At 40.4% G+C, this 21975-nt stretch overlaps 1 pseudogene; it reads left to right on the forward strand.

The window, feature by feature from the left end:
- Positions 1-19426: 19426 nt before the first annotated feature.
- Positions 19427-20603, forward strand: LOC129484688 (RNA-binding motif protein, X chromosome-like; annotated as a pseudogene).
- Positions 20604-21975: the final 1372 nt, after the last annotated feature.

Below are 21975 nucleotides of genomic sequence, written 5' to 3' on the forward strand. Positions count from 1 at the left end.
AGTTGCCTTCTCTTCCATGAAGAGCACCTGGCCTGTGAGCACCATGAAGGCAAAGACTGGGTCTTGATCACCTCTGGGTTCCAGCACGTGGCCCAGTGCCTGCTAATAATTCTATGCATAGCCCAATCTCTCAATCCTAATAGAGATTTTACTATTTCCTCTGGGCTTTCCTTAAATGTTCACATTCCTGTTTATCTCCTCCTAACAAGAATTCAAGCAGGAAACTTCCTAGAATGTGTCCATCAAGATCTAGCAAGGGGCCAGGCATGGTGGCTCATGCCTGTAATACCACCATTTTGGGGGCAGAGGCAAGAGGATCACTTGAGACCAGGAGTTAAAGACCAGCCTGGGCAACATGGCGAGACTCTGTCTGCAAATAATAAAATGCTAGCCAGGTGTAGTGGCACAAGCGTGTAGTCCCATCTACTTAGGAGGCCGAGGCAGAAGGACGTGAGACACTAGGTGGATCAAGAAAAGGCAGCTAGTTAGGTTTCAGACACCTGAACACAAAGGATGTGCCAGGGCTTCCTCACCTTCCTTCTTGTGTCACAGTTGGAGGGAAAAACAGATGGTGAGCACCAACAATTATTTGTGCCTATTTATACAATAAGTGCAGAGCAGGAAGCCTGAATCTACCCACCTCACCCTCTTCCCCAACCCTGTCTGTTGTAGCTAAAGATAGTGAACATCTGACAGCAGGTAGTTTTCACCTTTCCACACAGGAAACCTTAGGAGTAAATGGTGCCCAGTAGGTCATTTCATAAAGCAGATGAGAGCAGAGCTCTTCTGATGGAAGTGAAGGTGTGAGGTCCAGAATGTCACCTGCTCAGCCCCCTCCTTGTCCCTTGCACTTGGTGGGGGTGGGGGTGCAAGCAGATGGGGAGAGCTGGGAAAAGGATGAGGAGGTTATGGTTCATAAAGAGAAGCCACGATGCTGCAGAGCGCTGGGGACTTTATATTCTTTAGGGTTTTATTATGCTAAAACAATGATGGGAGAACACAGGAATGAATAATAACTGGCTTCCAGGATCCTTACTAACCATGGTGATTATCTCTCAGCCAAAGCCTACAGGCAGCAGACTGATAACAGACACATCAGTTCTTCTGTTTACAATTCATTTAGAGCTTTTTGTTTTTTCATTTATGTGGAAGCCAGTTTATTTGGGCCTCCAAGATAGGTCTCTAGTCACCAGGGAAACATTTGTCCTTTATCCCTTAACTACCTCTTGACTCCTCAAAACCACAGAGGAAAAGACACCTAACAAGATGGTAAGACAGGTCTGAGTTCACGCAAGACCTTCTTTCAAAGGCTGTGGAGGCAGGAGCCTGTGTAACTGCATCAGCCTGTAGCCAGGCATCCTCCAGAGGCCCCTCTCCCACCACACCCCAGCTCTGGGCAGCTGCTTCCCAGCTGCAGTGCTTGCCAACCCTCAGACTGGAGGGAGGGAAATGAAACCATGGCCATTTATCACCTGTCAAAATTTCAGACTCCACTTGTCCTGAACAGAACAGCCAGACACACAAAGACAAGCACCAGTCAGAGGACAAGAAGAGGGGTGTGAGGGAGAGCCAAGGGGCCTGTAGCCCACTTGCAGAGAAGAAGATAGGAACATAACAGAACATTTTGCCAGTGTCTTCCTGTCCTTGACCTAAATAGGGCAGCAGAGTCTGTGGATGTGCGTTTCTCTAGGAGTAAAAGGATCTGGCTGAGGGTTTCTGTTCCACTCCTTCACTGTGCCTTTCAGAAACTTACCTGGGCCTCCTAAGACCTGGCTCCTCCTTCTATGGAGAGAGAATAATAGGAACATCTGCTTCAAGATTTTCATAAAGGTCAACTAAGAAATGTGACAAGCTTTGTGAACTATAAAGCACTAAACATAAGTGAGTATTAAGAGCATCTAAAGGCTCTCTAGAGTCTGGTTCTGAGTATATTTATCAAATTATCATCTGCCTGTTTTCTGTTTTGTCCTATGTATGGACCTAGGACAAAGCGAAGGAATCAGTGATGGCCAATTGCCATGCTGCCTGGGACAACAGCCTGATTAGATCACCGAAGAAGACTGCAAGATGGAGACGGAGTCACATAGGCCTGAAGGCAGATAAGCAATTACCAGCTATTGGGCCTTGAGCACATTACTTTATGTTTTTGTTTGTGCACTGTTATCGGTGATATCAGGCCAATGGCACATACCTTCTGAGTTGGGGTGATCGGTAAGCTGTCTAAACTTCCCGGTTGGTAGGTGAAGATAAGCATGATCAGGCTTGTCCAGGTCATTAAGACAAAATATCTTGAAATTAGTACTTCTGTAACGAGGGTGCAATTTAACAAACTACTATTTCATATTTTCTTTAATTGCTCCAATTATCCTCAAAAGTTACAGGAGAGAGAAGACAAATTTTTCAATTCATGGTATCTCTTTCTCTTCATGTTTAAAAGTCTCTTTTGTGCATGTTGGTGTCTTTGGGGTCAATGCTCTTTTGGCTTTCTCTCTCTTCCTCTGATCCACCTAGAAATGGCATTTGGGTCAGTGAGGAGGAGCTTACCTGGACTTGTGGCAGTTGAAGAGCAGGGTCCTCACATTTCTCCAGAAAGTTCCTTCTGTTGTACTCTCATTTGGCCTCTAGACTGGTACACAATGAGGTGTTGCTGATTCCATCATAGCTTTTACGGTTATCATACTGTATCTACTCCTTTCGAAATTCTTAGTACTAGTCATTTGGCTGAGTTGAAAAACTCCTACGTGATCTTTATTTCCTTCTTTTTTTTTTTTTTTTTTTTTTTTTTTGAGACAGCATCTTGCTCTGTCACCCAGGCTGGAGTGCAGTGGCGCAGTCTCAGCTCACTGCAGCCTCTGCCTCCCAGGTTCAAGTGGTACTCCTGCCTCAGCCACCCGAGTAGCTGGGATTATAGGCATGTGCCCACCATGCCCAGCTAATGTTTGTATTTTTAGTAGAGATGGAGTTTTGCCACGTTGGCCAAGCTGGTCTTGAACTCCTAGCCTCAAGTGATCCACTTGCCTCTGCCTCCGAAGATGCTGGGGTTACAGGTGTGTGCCACTGCACCTGGCCTCTAAGTGATCTTTTCTTTATCTCAAGCCCAGCTTGGCTAGTCCACTAACCTCCTTGGCACATCTGAGCCTCATCACCAAACCAAGCAGAAACTTTTGAATTCCTCGTGCGTCCTCCACACACCAGGGGAATCAGCGGTACTATCTTACACTATCTATCTAGGCCACTTCTCAGCCACTGCTGCACTGTACAGCTTCTGCCTCAGGTTAGGCTCAGTGCTAACCAGAATGCACAACAACTTCTAGAGGCTTGCTGCGTCCCTAAGCCCTGGACCCAGGCCAGTATTTCTAATGCCTTCAGTAGTCTTATGCCTCTCTGAAGACTTCCATGGTGCACATACATAAACACACACACACATACACATCCCTCACACAAACACACACACACACACACCCACACCTCAAAGTTATACCCTAAAAAGAGGGGGAAATGAGGACGCTGGTGTTTGTCTGTTTTACCCTACCATGCTCTCTCTTCTCCTTCTAAGATTAACAATGCCAGAAGAGGTGGGATTTCTCTAGTTATTTCTCATGAGTCAAAGCCTTTTCCTATGTACCCTGAGCATTCCTTGTATTATGGTTTATAGTAATTTTTAAAATTATACGTTACTAACGTGTCATAAAATCAATTTAGTGAGTCAAGACCAGATTTTTAGAAACAAAATCTAAAACACAATAAAGTGTCAATCAGAGGGCATCTCCTGAAGTAAGGGCAATACTATTTCCTGAAATTTTTATTACAATTTTACATGAATGTGTGTCTGTGTGTGTGTGTGTGTGTGTGTGTGTGTGTGTTAAGTGATAACAAAAAATATATTTGTTACCATAGATTGTAATCAAAAAGTCCAGGCCAGTGCAGTGACTCATGCCTATAATCCCACCACTTTGGGAAGCCAAGGCAGGAGGATTGCTTGAGCCCAGGAGTTCCAGACCAGCCAGGGCAACATAGTGAGACTCTGTCTCCACAAAAAATAAAAAATTAGCTATGTGTGGTAGCACATGACTGTAGTCCCAACTACTCGGGAGGCTGAGGTAGGAGGATCTCTTGAGCCCAGGAGGTCAATGCTGCAGTGAGCTGTGATTGAATCGCTGCACTCCAGCCTGGGTGACAGAGCTAGATCCTGTCTCAAAACAAAACAAAACAAAACAAAAACTGAAAATCACTAGCTACATTTAAATGAATATGTTGAAAAATTCAAAAATAAATAAATAGAAATTCAAGCAATGCTTTTGGTATGTAAAGATAGCTTAAGACTTAAAAAATCAATCTCGGCCAGGCAGAACGGTTCATCCCTGTGGCTACTTGGTAGGCTGAGGCAGGAAGACTGCTTGAATATGGGACTTTGAGACCAGCATTGGCAACAGAGCAATAACGCCATCTCAAAAAAAACAAAAAAGGAAAAAAAATCAATCTTTTTTTGTCAAAAATGCCTGATCTCAAAACCGTTGTTTTACTAGAAATTCATGGAAGAATTCAGGGGTGAAGCTGAATTCTGAGTAATGGACATTTTACTATGGTGGTATCTACTCTTGCAGTGACAGATGACGACATGAGTCGTTGAGTGAAGAGCTACAAAGCAGCAAGATTTATAATATATTAAAAATAATCTGAATAGTCCAAAAAGTATGATGCCCAGTACACTTTTAGAAAAGTGTATACACCACTAGCAGACCTGGCCCAAAGAGCACACTAAGATTCAATGACCTCTTACTCCCAGCGCTTTGCCAGACATCCCAGAATTGAGGATATCCTGACTGACTTACATCCTGCCACGAATGATCTATTAGTAATCCTATGATTATGTTCAACAAAACTGAGTTATTCACAATTTTAAAGGACAAATTTAGGAGTGAGCCTGCCAGGCTACTTTCCAACATCCAGGTTCATAAGGGGAGCCAAAGCAGGTCTGGAATAAATGTCAACAGATGGTTTTAAACATGTAACTGCAGCCCAGTTTCACCAGAAACATCCACCAATCAAGTCAGGAGAAAGCCCCAGAGCACCTTGTGCCATATAAGTAAGAAAAGTGCCTCAGAGTTTGGGTTGATCCAGAAAAGACCACCCCTCTTTTGAGTTCTGTGCTCCTGACAGGACCCTCACTCTCTCCTCCCTGTCCCTCCAGCACTCACAACCTACACCCCTACCTGGCTCAAGACCATCAGGGTTAATCTCATATGCCCTTTACATCTACTTAAGTGAGACACCAAAAAAAGTGTGGAGCTTCCTTGTCCTCTGGGCTCTTATCCCCATTTGGCTTGCTATAACCACTTTTCTGATGCCATCTACCTGGGGAGATGTCTGAGGAAACCCTTCTGCTATATCCCCCTGGAAATCAGAGCCAGTCATCAGCAAATCCCATATATCTTCAATCTTGTACTCTCCCTTGGCCTTCTTGGTCTAACAGAAATCTGACTCTCCCAGGAGGACATTGCTTCTCCAGAAACCCTCTCAAGTGGTTGCTGTTTTATCTCCAAACTCCTTGTACCACACAGATCCTTGGTGGGGGTAAAAGTTTTCCTTGCCCATCTTGATGCCTGTTGACCACTTCACCCCTTTGCCCTAACACTCTGCTTTTAATCACATCACCAGGCTATACAATCCCCTATTGCCACTTCATTGCTGTCATCTACTGGCCTCTAAGTCATGCTCCTTCATTTCTTGAAGATTGTATCTCACTTTTGCTCTCATTTAGTTTAAATAAATAATTTCACTGAGACATAATTTAAATAATCATGCAGGTCTTCCTCCCTGTATCCTGGCTTATGTACTCATTGACCTCATCTCCTCCACTGTCTCATACCCTCGTCTAGCCATCATTCCCATGGTCATGTCCCACACCTTATTATTGCCAATACTTGCAAATTTTACCTGATTTGAGTTTCAAGCATCCCACTCTCTGATCATCCCCCCTCTTATCTTTCCAGTTTGAATGTCCCAATTCCAGCAAGTTTTTGACCCCACAGAGACCTCCAATCTACAGATACCACTCCTTTCCACCACCCCCTGCCCCAGCTATCAGTACCTGTGGAGGCTTCACTCCCCTCCCCTCCATATCTAGCTTAGAGCGTATTCTCATCATCATAATTTCTCTCTTCAACTATATTTTCCCTTTCTTGCTTTATTACACTCTTCTTGAAAAGCTCCAACCTCAGTGAGATTCACTTCTTCACTCCTAGCCTATACCTGAGCAGCTGAACCTGGCTGAAGATGAACACACAACCATGCTGACTGATCTGACTTGAAGACCACGACTTTAAGCTCAAGCAGGCCCTTGTAACTGCTCAGGAATCATCTTCCGGATCCATTCACTCTTCCACTTTCTTCACTGAGGAAAGAGAAACAGTCACATAGAACTTTCAGAAGTTGCATCACTACATTTGACCTAATGCATTTGTCTGTGCCCACATTCGCCTCCTTCCTTCTCATTACTGTGAATGGATTGTCTTTACTCCTACCTCAGGCCAACTTGTCCACTTGTGCATGAGATGCCATCCCCACTCCCTTAGTTAAAAACGCATCATTCCAGAAAATCTCTTCTCCTTTTCAGTATTTCCAAAGCAGTTGCACAATTTTATTAATATATTCTCACCAGTCATGTATGAAAGTTTTGATTTTCCCCCACCTTTGCTAGCATATGCTATTTTCCACTTTTTGTCGTTTTTTTATCATAGCCATCTTGTGTGTTTGAAGTAGTACCTTGTGATTTTGATTTGCATTTTCCTAATGACTAATGATATTGAATATCTTTTCATGCATTTGTTAACCATTTGTGTATATATGTTTTTTCTAGAAAAATCTACTTTAGTTTTTTGTCCAATTTTTTTCTTTAAGGTTTTTATGCTTTGCAAATACTTTCTAGCACCAGACATGTAGAAGAAATTCACCGACAACCTTACTACGCCCGATAATGTAGCAAGTGTTTTTTGTGTTTCCAAGTTTGTCTGCACACATAATTTTTTTAATTCTTTTTTTTACATCGTGATAAACTATACGTAACATAAAACTTGCCTAGTACATAGTGGCTGCCAGGTAAACGTATATTTAATGAATGAATAAATGAACAAGTAATGAAATGAAAGTCCCACACGTTAGGCTGACTAGTCCCAGATGCCACCCCCATCTCCAGAACAGTTTCCTGTACTTTTTGAGAGAAGACTAGGGCTGTTAACTTCTTTCAGCAGTGCTGAGTTGGCAGAGAGAAATTGCTAGCCTCGTTTCCTGGGTTCAGCTGGCTGGGCTCCAAGCTCCATGGCTGGCCCTGGGTTCTGGGGAAAAAGAGAAGGGCAGCTATAGATCACTGCTTGTGCGAAGTAAGCAACACTTGCTTCCGCAAAGAAAATGTCTTCTTTATTCACCTTCACCTCAGCCAGAAGAGCTCCGGACCAGCCAGCTTTGTCCCCAGACCCTTTCTCCTCCATCTCAGGAAGCTGAGAGTCAGAGCCCACTCCCTCAGTTCTGGTGTGTGGTCTGAGTCTCAATTCTGTCTGGCAGACAGTGTGGAGGACCCGGGTCAGCAAGGTCATCAGAATGCTAAGAGGAAATCTGATTGATGAGCAAGTGTCAGCAGGAATGAATGGGAACCTTAATTAATGACTTCTGCCCTGTTTCAAAGAAAGGTTCTCTTATACCCAGTTCTCTCTTTTCTCTGAAAAAAAAAAAATTGGGGTGGGTGAGGAACTGGGGAAGAAAAGGAGGAAAAAACACCCCTATAATCCAAAGTTTTCTAAATGACATAAAGGAGACTTCAAAGACAGGCATGGTAGGTTTTTTATGTGCAAGACTGGTTCAGTGATTCTCTCCTCTCTTTGTTTCCATGGACAGCTAGGCTCCATTCCAAAGCTAAAAAATAAAAGGCCACTTTGTTCTGAGGGGAGCTAGCTTTTACAAGAAATTTCCTCCTCACCAATGGGGCAAATTAACTGCCTCAGTCCTGGGTACTCTGGGAGCATTTCTCCAGAGCCAGCTCGGCAGTCCAGCCTCCTACTCCTGCCAGAAGATACATATATGCAAAATTCATACAGTCCACTCCACACACTTAGAAAACGGACTTGATCAAAGTCAGTGTGAGAAGTGTGATAATAGAAGACTGTTCCAGGCTCATATGCAATAAAGAGGAGGCAATATCAGCAGAAATAGGCTACAGAGGATTCCTAGAATAGATGGTGTCTGCACTGAGGTTTACCTTCATAATATTAGTTGTAACAGCATTGAACATCTGCCACATGCCTGGTCCCGAGGCTGGCTGATGCAGAATATAAAGAGGTAAACGTTCAACTCACAACTCAGCAAGTCACTTCAAATCTGTGCTCTCTGAATCCTCACCTCCAAAGTGGAGATCATAATACCTATTTCCAGATGTTGCTGAAGAAGCGATGAAATGAGATTCCTTTGGTTAAATTCTTATGCAGTACCTGAGACATGGAAGATAATCAATAAATAACAGTCTAGAAAGGCAGAGGGGAGTCAGTATTCCTGCCCAGTGAGAACAACAAACATAAAAAACATAATCAGTTGGATGTTACAAAGCCTACAAGAGGTGTGCACAAAGTATAAGGGAAAAAAGGATTCAACTGTGAATCTGTCTGGTCTTGGGCTTTTTTTGTTGTTGTTGGAAGATTTTTGATTCTTCCAATCAAGATTTGATTCTTCCAATTAATATCGTTAAATAGGTCAACATTTTTAAAGGCTAACGGGAAGAATGGAGATACTCAAAATAGGAAGGTTTCTCCCCCTTTGTATTCTGTCAAAAAGGAAGAAGGGAAATCTGGAAAAATAGTTTGGAGGAAATCATCCATGATCGTGGGATGTTTTTCCATTTGTTTTTGTCACATATGATTTCTTTCATTAGCGTTTTGTAGTGCTTGTAAAGATCTTTCAACTCCTTGGTTAAATGTATTCCTACATATTTTTCATAGCTATTGTAAATGGGATTACATTCCTGATTTGGTTCTCAGCTTTATCATCATTGACGTATAGAAATGCTACTAATTTTTGTAGTTGATTTTTGTATCCTCAAACTTCAGCGAAGTTACTTATAAATAAAATCTAGGAATCTTTTGGAGGAGTCTTTAAGATTTTATAGGTGTAAGAGTACATCATCATGTAACAGAGATAATTTGACTTTCTCTTTTCCTATTTGGATGCTTTTCATTTCTTTCTCTTGCCTGATTGCTCTAGCTAGGATTTCTAGTACTATCTTGAATACAAGTGGTGAAAGTAGGCATCTTTGTCTTGTTCCAGTTCTTAGGGGGAATGCTTTCAAGTTTTCTCTGTTCAGTAGGATATTGCTTGTGGGTTTGTCATATATGGCCTTTATTATTTTGACGTATATTTCTTCTATGCTTAGTTTGGTAATCGTTTTTATCATGAAAGGATGCTGGATTTTTTAAATGCTTTTTCTGCATCTATCAATGTGACCATATGGGTTTTGTTTTTAATTCTGTTTATGTGGTGAATGACATTTATTGATTTATGTATGTTGAACCAATCTTGCATCCCTGGAATAAAACCCACTTGACCATAGTGTATTATCTTTTTGATCTGCTGTTGGATACAATGTGCTAGTATTTTGTTGAGGATTTTGACATCTATGATCAGCAGGGATATTGGTCCGTAGTTTTCTTTTTTGATATGTCCTTGCCTGGCTTTGGTATCAGGATGATGCTAGCTTCATATAATAAGTTAGGGAGGATTCCCTTCTTGATCTTTTTGGAACAGTTTTAGTAGGATTAGTATCAGTTCTTCCTTGTACATCTGGTATAACTGGCCTGTGTAGACATTTGTTTGGGCCGAATAGAAAAAAAAAAAAAAAAAGGATTCAGCTGTGAACCTGTCTGGTCTTGGGCCTTTTTTGTTTTGTTGGAAGGTTTTTTATTACCTGTTCAATTACGCTACTCATTATTGGTGTGTTCAGGATTTCTGTTTCTTCCTGGTTCAATCTTGGGAGGTTTCTGTTTCCAAGAAGGTATCCATTTCCTCTAGATTTTCTAGTTCGCACACATAGAGATGCTCATAGTAGTCTCTCATGATCTTTTCTATTTCTATTGTACCAATTATAATGACATCTTTGTCATTTCTGATTGTGCTTATTTGAATCTTCCCTTTTTTAATAAGTTAACCTAGTAGTGGTCTATCACTTTTGTTTATCTTTTGTTCTGTTTTTTTTTTTTTTGTTTATGTGTTTGTTTGCTTGCTTTTTAAAGACAGGGTCTTGCTCTGTCATCCAGGCTGGAGTGCAGTGACACAATCATGGCTCACTGCAGCCTTAACCTCCCAGACTCAAGTGATCTTCCCACCTCAGCCCCCCAAGTAGCAAGAGTCCAGGGGTGTGCCACCATATCCAACTTTTTTTTTTTTAATTTTTTTTTGTAGAGACAGGGTCTCAGTATGTTGCTCAGACTGGTATGAAGCTCCTGGGCTCAAGTGGATCTCCTGCCTCATCATGCCAAAGTGCTGGGATTACAGGTGTTAGCCCCCACACCCAGCCTTTCAAAGAACCAAGTTTTCGTTTTATTGATCCTTTGTATTATTTTTTGGCCTCAGTTACATTTAGTTCTGCTCTCATCTTTGTTATTTCTTTTCTTCTACTAAATGTGTGTGCGGTTTGTTCTTGTTTTTCTGTTTCCTTGAGGTGCAATATTAAGTTGTTAATTTAAGATCTTTCTACCTTTTTGATGTAGGCATTTAATGCTATAAACTTTGCTCTTAGCACTACTTTTGCTGTATCCCAGAGGTTTTGATAGGTTGTGTCTCTATTTTAATTTGTTTCAAAAAATATTTTTATTTCTGCCTTAATTTCATCATTGACCCAACAATCAATCAGGAGCTGATTATTTAATTTCCATGTATTTTTATAGTTTTGACTATTCCTCTTTGTGTTGATTTCTAGTTTTATTCTACTGTGACCTGAGAAGGTACCTGATATAATTTCAATTTCTTAAAATTTGTTGAAACTAGCCTTGTGGCCTAGCATGTGTTCAATCTTTGAGAATGTTCATGTGCAGATGAGAAGAATGTATATTTTGTGTTTGTAGGGTAGAATGTTCTACAAATGTCTGTTAAAACCGTACGGTCTAGAATCCAGTTTAAGTCCATAGTTTCTGTATTGATTTTCTGCCTCAATGATCTGTCTATTACTGTCAGAGGGATATTGAATCCTCCAGTATTCGTGTATTGGTGTCTATATCTTTTCTTAGATCTAGTAGTATTTGTTTCTTAGATCTAGTAGTATCTGGGTGCTCTGGTGTTGGATGCATATATACTTAGAATTGTTATATATTCTTGTTGGATTGATCTTTTTGTCTTTATATAATGACCTCCTTTGTCTTTTTTATGGTTGTTGATTTAAACTCTGTTTTATGGTTTTTATTTTAAAGTCTGTTTTATCTGATATAATTATAGCTACTCCTGCTCATTTTTTGTTTCAGTTTGCACGGAATATCTTTTTCTACCCCTTTAGTTTGAGTCTGTAAATGTCTTTACCAGTTAGGTTGGTTTCTTGTATGCATAATATGGTTGGATTTTGCTTTTTTAAATCCATTTCCCTAGCGTATGCCTTTTAAGTGGAGAATTTTGTCCATTTACATTTGGGTTAGTATTGATATGTAAGGTTTCATTCCTGTTATAGTGTTAATTATTACTCTGTTGCTTTGCAGTCTTCACTGTGTAACTACTTTATAAGACGTAGGAGTTTTATATTTTCCTGTGTTTTTATGATGACAAGTATCACCTTTTCATTTCTATGTTTAGAAGGCTACAGTAACCAAAACAGCATGGTACTGGTACCACAACAGAGACATAGATCAATGGAACAGAACAGAGCCCTCAGAAATGATGCCGCATAGCTACAACTATCTGATCTTTGACAAACCTGACAAAAACAAGAAATGGGGAAAGGATTCCCTATTTAATAAATGGTGCTGGGAAAACTGGCTAGCCATATGTAGAAAGCTGCAACTGGATCCCTTCCTTACGCCTTATACAAAAATTAATTCAAGATGGATTAAAGACTTATATGTTAGACCTAAGACCATTAAAATCCTACAAGAAAACCTAGGCAATACCATTCAGGACACAGGCGTGGGCAAGGACTTCATGTCTAAAACACCAAAAGCAATGGCAACAAAAGCCAAAATCGACAAATGGGATCTCATTAAACTAAAGAGCTTCTGCACAGCAAAAGAAACTATCATCAGAGTGAACAGGCAACCTACACAATGGGAGAAAATTTTTGCAACCTACTCATCTGACAAAGGGCTAATATCCAGAATCTACAATGAACTCAAACAAATTTACAAGAAAAAAACAAACAACCCCATCAAAAAGTGGGTGAAGGACATGAACAGACACTTCTCAAAAGAAGACATTTATGCAGCCAAAAAACACATGAAGAAATGCTCCTCATCACTGGCCATCAGAGAAATGCAAATCAAAACCACAGTGAGATACCATCTCACACCAGTTAGAATGGCCATCATTAAAAAATCCGGAAACAACAGGTGCTGGAGAGGATGTGGAGAAATAGGAACACTTTTACACTGTTGGTGGGACTGTAAACTAGTTCAACCATTGTGGAAGTCAGTGTGGCAATTCCTCAGGGATCTAGAACTAGAAATACCATTTGACCCAGCCATCCCATTACTGGGTATATACCCAAAGGACTATAAATCATGCTGCTATAAAGACACATGCACACGTATGTTTATTGCGGCACTATTCACAATAGCAAAGACTTGGAACCAACCCAAATGTCCAACAATAGACTGGATTAAGAAAATGTGGCACATATACACCATGGAATACTATGCAGCCATAAAAAATGATGAGTTCGTGTCCTTTGTAGGGACATGCATGAAACTGGAAAACATCATTCTCAGTAAACTATCGCAAGGACAAAAAACCAAACACCGCATGTTCTCACTCATAGGTGGGAATTGAACAATGAGAACTCATGGACACAGGAAGGGGAACATCACACTCCGGGGACTGTTGTGGGGTGGGGGGAGGGGGGAGGGACAGCAGTAGGAGATACACCTAATGCTAAATGACGAGTTAATGGGTGCAGGAAATCAACATGGCACATGGATACATATGTAACAAACCTGCACATTGTGCACATGTACCCTAAAACCCTAAAGTATAATAAAAAAAAAAAAAAAAAGAACTCCCTTGAGCATTTCTTGAAGGGTTGGTCTGGTGGTGAGAAATTCCCTTAGTGTTTGTCTGGGAAAGACTTTTTTTTTTTTTGTATTTTCTAGCTATTTTTTTATTCATTTTTTATTTTTTTTCTTATTATACTTTAAGTTTTAGGGTACATGTGCACAACGTGCAGGTTTGTTACATATGTATCCATGTGCCATGTTGGTGTGCTGTACCCATTAACTTGTCAGTCATTTAGCATTAGGTATATCTCCTAATGCTATCCCTCCCCCCTCCCCCCACCCCACAACAGTCCCCAGAGTGTGATGTTCCCCTTCCTGTGTCCATGAGTTCTCATTGTTCAATTCCCACCTATGAGTGAGAACATGGGGTGTTTGGTTTTTTGTCCTTGTGATAGTTTACTGAGAATGATGATTTCCTGTTTCACCCATGTCCCTACAAAGGACACGAACTCATCATTTTTTATGGCTGCATAGTATTCCATGGTGTATATGTGCCACATTTTCTTAATCCAGTCTATCATTGTTGGACATTTGGGTTGGTTCCAAGTCTTTGCTATTGTGAATAGTGCCACAATAAACATACATGTGCATGTGTCTTTATAGCAGCATGATTTATAGTCCTTTGGGTATATACCCAGTAATGGGATGGCTGAGTCAAATGGTATTTCTAGTTCTAGATTCCTGAGGAATCGCCACACTGACTTCCACAATGGTTGAACAGTTTACAGTCCCACCAACAGCGTAAAAGTGTTCCTATTTCTCCACATCCTCTCCAGCACCTGCTGTTTCCTGACTTTTTAATGATGGCCATTCTAACTGGTGTGAGATGGTATCTCATTGTGGTTTTGATTTGCATTTCTCTGATGGCCAGTGATGATGAGCACGTTTTCATGTGTTTTTTGGCTGCATAAATGTCTTCTTTTGAGAAGTGTCTGTTCATGTCCTTCACCCACTTTTTGATGGGGTTGTTTGTTTTTTTCTTGTAAATTTGTTTGAGTTCATTGTAGATTCTGGATATTAGCCCTTTGTCCGATGAGTAGGTTGCGAAAGTTTTCTCCCATTTTGTAGGTTGCCTGTTCACGCTGATGGTAGTTTCTTTTGCTGTGCAGAAGCTCTTTAGTTTAATTAGATCCCATTTATCAATTTTGTCTTTTGTTGCCATTGCTTTTGGTGTTTTAGACATGAAGTCCTTGCCCGTGCCTATGTCCTGAATGGTAATGCCTAGGTTTTCTTCTAGGGTTTTTATGGTTTTAGGTCTAACATATAAGTCTTTAATCCATCTTGAATTAATTTTTGTATAAGGTGTAAGGAAGGGATCCAGTTTCAGCTTTCTACATATGGCTAGCCAGTTTTCCCAGTACCATTTATTAAATAGGGAATCCTTTCCCCATTGCTTGTTTTTGTCAGGTTTGTCAAAGATCAGATAGTTGTAGATATGCGGCATCATTTCTGAGGGCTCTGTTCTGTTCCATTGATCTATATCTCCATTTTGGTGTGAGTACCCTGCTGTTTTGGTTACTGTAGCCTTGTAGTATAGTTTGAAGTCAGATAGCGTGATCCCTCCAGCTTTGTTCTTTTGGGTTAAGATTGACTTGGCGATGCGGGCTCTTTTTTGGTTCCATATGAACTTTAAAGTAGTTTTTTCCAATTCTGTGAAGAAAGTCATTGGTAGCTTGATGGGGATGGCATTGAATCTGTAAATTACCTCGGGCAGTATGGCCATTTTCACGATATTGATTCTTCCAACCCATGAGCATGGAATGTTCTTCCATTTGTTTGTATCCTCTTTTATTTCATTGAGCAGTGGTTTGTAGTTCTCCTTGAAGAGGTCCTTCATCTCCCTTGTAAGTTGGATTCCTAGGTATTTTATTCTGTTTGAAGCAATTGTCAATGGGAGTTCACTCATCATTTGGCTCTCTGTTTGTCTGTTATTGGTGTATAAGAATGCTTGTGATTTTTGTACATTGATTTTGTATCCTGAGAGAATTTTAGACCAATATCCTTGATGAACACTGATGCAAAAATCCTCAGTAAAATACTGGCAAACCAAATCCAGCAGCACATCAAAAAGCTTATCCAGCATGATCAAGTGGGCTTCATCCCTGGGATGCAAGGCTGGTTCAACATACCCAAATCAATAAATGTAATCCAGCATATAAACAGAACCAAAGACAAAAACTACATGATTATCTCAATAGATGCAGAAAAGGCTTTTGACAAAATTCAACAACCTTTCATGCTAAAAACTCTCAATAAATTAGGTATTGATGGGATGTATCTCAAAATAATAAGAGCTATCTATGACAAACCCACAGCCAATATCATACTGAATGGGCAAAAACTGGAAGCATTCCCTTTGAAAACTGGCACAAGACAGGGATGCCCTCTCTCACCACTCCTATTCAACATAGTGTTGGAAGCTCTGGCCAGGGCAATTAGGCAGGAGAAGGAAATAAAGGGTATTCAATTAGGAAAAGAGGAAGTCAAATTGTCCCTGTTTGCAGATGACATGATTGTATATCTAGAAAACCCCATCGTCTCAGCCCAAAATCTCCTTAAGCTGATAAGCAACTTCAGCAAAGTCTTGGGAAATTCTCCTTCATTTATGAAGCTTAGTTTAGCAAGATAAAAAATTTCTTGTCTGGCATTTCTTTTCTTTACAAAGACTGAAAATAGGATCCCAGTCTCTTATAGCTGAGAAGTCCACTGTTAGTCTGATGGAATTTCCCTTATAGGTGGTTAGATGCTTCTCTCTTTCCTCTTTTAGGGTTTTTCCTTCATGTTAACTTTACTAGTCTGATAAGTATGTGCTTTGGTGAGGTTCTTCTTGCAATGTATCTTCAAGAGGTATGAGCTTCCTGTGTTTGGCTCTATATATCTCTAGCAAACCAGAGAAGTGTTCCTGAATTATTCCCTCCAATAGGCCTTTCCATACGTGTAACTTTTTCCTCTTCTCCTTCTGAAATATCTGTAACTTGTAGGTTCGAGCAATATGCATAGTTTCATATTTCTTGAAGGCTCTGTTCATTTTTTAAAATTTGTTTTTCTTTATATTTGTCTGACTGGGTTGATTTGAAAGACCTGTCTTCCAGCTCTGAAATCCTTTCTTCTGCTTGGCCAAGCCTATTGTTGCAGCTTTCAACAGTATTTCACACAGGAAAATATAAAACTCCTAGGTTAGCCCCTGTAATCCAGAACTTCTGTTTGGTTTTCTTAATAATATCTGTCTCTTCTTTCATATTCTGAGTTGTTTTTCTGATTTTGTGTGTGCGTGTGTGTATGTTTGTGTGTGTGTGTTTTCAACTTTCTCTTCATTGGATGTTTTTAAAATCAATATTTTGAATTTTTTATCTGGCATTTCAAAAATTTTATTTTGGTTAAGATCCATTGCTAAAGAGTTAGTGTGGTCCTTTGGGGGTGTTATAACACTATGTTTAAATACTTTCATAACTGTTCTTCTGGTTCCTTCTCATCTGGGGAAGCTATCTCTTCTTATTTTTGAATTTACTTTCATTGGGATGAGATATTTTTCTCTCTCTCAAGGATTTGACTACAATTTTTATTGTATTGAGTCCTTTGGCTTTGGTTCTGGGTGCTTCCAGTGGCAAAGACTCCGTGTAGTTTCCTTAGTTACAGATAGCTTTTGTACAGTAGCTTTCTTAAATGCTGGCTGTACTAGCAATGTACTGGAGAGATGAGCAGGCTCTCTGCCTCCTGCATGGCTCGTGTAGCAGAGGCCTCAGGAAGCTAATCTAGTTCCCCACGGCTGTGTGCTTATGTCAGCAAATTATATTTTGGGTTGTGCCGTTCATCCTCAGTCTGCGGGTGATGCTTATGGGTAACAGCCAGGTGCAGCTGAAGTAAATGGGTATATGCTTGATCTTTGTTTGTCATAAGACGCTCCCTGTTGCCTCAGGCAATAGACCATCCTGTGGAATGCACAGTGGTCTGAGCTCCCTGCTCAGTTCCAGGAGAGACCAAGTTTGGCCCGCCAAATTGGGCAGGCCCACCTATTCATCCCCCAGTGGCAGGTGTAAGCACTGGCTCCAAAGGAAAGTCTAGGAGGCAGCCACCCAGCACCCAGAGTTGTGCCTGAGTATGGAGTGGAGAAACTTCTGCTTCCCCAAGTGTTCCACCCAGGAAAGGAGAGGTGGTCTAAACACCTAAACAGTGGGCGTACTGAATGCCTAGAGATACATCCAGGCATGGAGTAGAGGGGGTGTCACTGCACCAAGATCTCTGTACCTGAAGGAAGAGGTAGCTCAGGTTCCTAATCCAGGTGAGTGAGTATACCAAATTATGCCCCAGTGTGGAGCAGAGAGGGCTCCACTGCACCAAGGGACCTCTGCACAGGAAGGAATATTTGACCCACTTGACCCAGGAGACCAACAGGGGAAGAATGGCGCTACTCAGAATGAGAGGATTTCTCCCTTTGTATTCGGTCAGAAAGGAAGAAGAGAAATTGGAAACATTAATTTGGAGGAGATCAAACTTGTTGCCATTTCTCCTAGCCAGTAAATTCATAGGTCCTGAGCCATTTGGATGTGTCTTTGAGCCCCTTGGGGAGTGTTGATTTAATCATCCGTTCACAGTAATTGCAGGAGAGAGGGAACATTTTAAATCACACAAAAGAGATTCAAACAGCAAAATCTGGAGTGTGGGAAACTATAGGGGAAAAAATGTCAACATTTCTTCAACAAATAATTTGTAAAGAGTAGAAGTATACTTATTAAATTAAAGTATACTCGCAAGACTTTGCAACCAAATCAGTACAAAGAAATCACTTGAATCGTAGTTTAGTTTTAAAAATAAACTAATTTTTAGCCAGGCGCAGTGGCTCATATCTGTAATCCCAGCACTTTGGGAGGCCAAGGTGGGTGGATCACCTGAGGTCAGGAGTTCGAGACCAACCTGACCAACATAGTGAAACCACATCTCTACTAAAAAATACAATAAAATTAGCTGGGTATGGTGGCACATGCCTGTAATCCCAGCTACTTGGGAGGCTGAAGCAGGAGAATTGCTTGAATCAGGAGGCGGAGGTTGCAGTGAACCGAGATCACACCATTGCACTACAGCCTGGGCAACAAGAGTTAAACTCCATCTCAAAAAAATAAAATAAAATAAAATAATTTTTTATAAGACAACTGGGAAAATGTGGAAAATCATTCTATATTTGATGATTTTGAGGAATTATGGTTACTTGCTTAGATATAATAGGAGTATTGTGGTTGCATTGTTTTTTAAACACTCCTTATCTCTTAGAGATATATACTGAAATAGTAATGATGAAAACTATGATATAAGAAATTTTCTTACTAATCAGTTTGAGTTAAGGAAAGTAGGTGAGGAGACTATATCAAACAATATTGGCCATGATAATTATCAAAGCAGAGTGATGGGTACTTGGGGGCTCATCATACTATTAATATGTTTGAAACTTATAAAAATTAACCTTAACCCCTACCTCACAGCACATAAATGAGTAATTAAATCTGTGTCACAGACCTAAATGTGAAAATGTAGACAGTATAAAGATCCTAGAAGAAAGCGTAGAGAGTATTTTCATGACCTTGGAGTAGGCAAAAGTGTTTTAGTTAAGACACAAAAGTCACTTTCCTTCTCACACAAAAAATAATAAATCCAACTTCATAAAAATTAAAAACATAGGCTTTTCAAAAAAAAAAATAAAACCAAAATGAGATGCCATTACACACCCACCAGAATGGCCAAATTTAAAAAAAAGATTGGCCACAAAAAGTAATCAAGGAGATAGAGTAATTTGAACCTTCATGCATTGTGAGTAGAACTTTACAATGTTAAGCCAATTTTAGAAATTGGTCTAACAATTATCATAAAGATAAATATGTATCTACCAAGCAATTCCAGTCTTAGGTATATGCCTAAAATAAACATGTACAAACATTCACAAAAAGTTTTGTATTATAATACTCATAAGAGCTTTATTTATAATAGCCCAAACTTGAAATAACCCAGAAGTCTATCTACAGAAGAATAGACAAAGAAGAAATTGTTTTGTTGTGCAGTAGTGCTAGCTACTTCACAGTTCGGTCCTCGGACCGGGCAGCCACCACTGGTGCTGAGCTGCTAGGAAGCCCATGTCTGCGAGCTCGCTGAAGCTTGAACCCATTGTCACCCCTCTGACTCACCAACAAACAAAAACAAACAAACAAAAAATGGTTGAAGCAGATCGCCCACGAAAGCTCTTCATTTGTGGGCTTAATACGGAAACAAGTGAGAAAGCTCTTTAAGTAGTATTTGGCAAACATGGATGAATAGTGGAAGTACTGTTGATGAAATGCACAGATAAAGAGGATTTGCTTTTGTCACCTTTGAAAGCCCAGGAGATGATAAGGATGCAGCCAGAGACATGTATGGAAGGTCACTAGATGGAAAAGCCATCAAGGTGGAACAAACCACCAAACCATCATTTGAAAGTGGTAGACATGGACCGCCTCCACCTCCAAGAAGTAGAGGCCCTCCAAGAGGTCTTAGAGGTGAAAGAGGAGGAAGTGGAGGAACCAGGAGACCTCCCTCATGGGGAGGACACATGGATGATGGTGGATATTCCATGAATTTTAACATGAGTTCTTCCAGCGGATTACTCCCAGTAATAAAAGGACTCCCATTAAGAAGTGGGGGTCCTCCTCCTAAGAGATCTGCACTTTCAAGACCAGTTCACAGCAGCAGTGGAATGGGAGGAAGAGCTCCTGTATCACGTCGAGGAGACAGTTATGGAGGTCCACCTGGAAGGGAACCGCTGCCCTCTCACAGAGATATTTATTTGTCCCCAAAAGATGATGTGTATTCTACTAAAGACAGCTATTCCAGCAGAGATTACCCAAGTTCTCGTGATACAAGAGATTATACACCACCACCACGAGATTATACTTACCGTGAATATGGTCATTCCAGTTCACGTGATGACTATCCATCAAGAGGCTATGGCAATAGAGAGGGATATGGTCGTGATCGTGACTATTCAGATCATCCAAGTGGAGGTTCCTACAGAGATTCATATGAGAGTTATGGTAACTCACGTAGTGATCCACCTGCACGAGGGCCCCTGCCAGCTTATGGTGGAAGCAGTCGCTATGATGATTACAGCAGCTCACGTGATGGATATGGTGGAAGTCAGACAGTTACTCAGCAGCTGAAATGATCTCTACTCAAGTGGTCGTGATCGGGTTGGCAGACAAGAAAGAGGGCTTCCTCCTTCTGTGGAAAGGGGGTACCCTCCTCCACGCGATTCCTACAGCAGTTCAAGCCATGGAGCACCAAGGTGGTGGCCATGGATGAAGCCAATCTGATAGAGGGGGAGGCAGAAGCAGATACTAGAAACAAACAAAACTTTGGAACAAAATCCCCGTTCAAAGAAACAAACGAAAAGTGGAAACTATTCTGTCATAACTACCCAAGGACTACTAAAAGGAAAAATTGTGTTCCCTTTTTTAAATTCCCTGTTAAGCTTCCTTCCATAATTTTTATGTTCTTGTGAGGAAAAAAGTAAAACATTGTTTATTTTACTTTATGACATTGCTTTTCAACAAGCAAATGTTAAATGTGTTAAGACTTGTTGTACTAGTGTTGTAACTTTCCAAGTAAAAGTGTCCCTAAAAGCCACTTCTTATCAGATTTTTCCCAGTAAATGAGGCAAGCAACTCTTAAGATCTTCCACAAAACATCTAGCCATGTAAAAAATGGAGAGATAAATCATTCTGCCCATACAAACAAGCTAGCTATTAGAGGGTGGTTGGGGTATGCTGCTTATAATATATGATATATATTTCCAACTGAAATCTCAGTGTTCTCAGTATAAAAAACCTGAAATCAGGTGCCTATTACGGAAAGTGCTGTTCACCCAATAAACCCAAAAAAGCAAATGGATAATGCTGGCCATTTTACCTTTCTGACACTTCCTTGGGAATCTGCAAGAACCTCCCCTTTTGCCTCCCACAAATAAGATCTTTTAAGTGTGTATTAAACAACTACGGAATACTAAAAAAGTTTGGCCAAACCAAAAAGGAAGAAGAAGAAGAGAAGAAGAGGAAGAGGACGCAGAAGCAGATGCAGAAGCAGAAGAAGCAGAAGGAGGAGGAGGAAGAGGAGGAGGAGGAGAATGAGGAGGAGGAGGAGAATGAGGAGGAGGAGGAGGAGGAGGAGAAGGAGGAGGAAATTGTTTTGTGTTTATACAATGAATTATACCTACTCAATAATATGAACTACTAACATGTGAAAACAAGGATGGATCTCAAAACTGTTTTGTTGAACACAATGAACTAGAAACAAAAGTGCATTCTGTATAATTCCATTTATGCATAGTTCAATAACAGGCAAAACAGATCTATGGTAATGGAAATCAATATTGTGGTTACCTCTGGAATGGGGTGGCATCACCCAGAAAGAGACATAAGGAAACTTTCTGGAGTCATGAAAATGTTCTAATCTTTTTCTGGATTATGGTCACATAAGTTTTTATTTATATAAAACAAGTACTGATCTATTCCCTTCAGACTGTGCATTTTACTGACTGTAATGTATAACTCCATAAAGCAATATTGTAAGAACATAAGAGACAAAAACAGAGACATCAATTACTGACAACATGATAGACTATGTACTTTAAGAAATATCTAGATGCTGAATAAACTACAACAATTATACATTTAAATGCAAGTCATGGCAGAAAGGAGAAAGTAAAAATACAGAGAGAATTGAATAACTG

Source organism: Symphalangus syndactylus, chromosome 6, assembly GCF_028878055.3.
Source record: "Symphalangus syndactylus isolate Jambi chromosome 6, NHGRI_mSymSyn1-v2.1_pri, whole genome shotgun sequence".
In the NCBI taxonomy this organism is placed as follows: Eukaryota; Metazoa; Chordata; class Mammalia; order Primates; family Hylobatidae; genus Symphalangus; species Symphalangus syndactylus.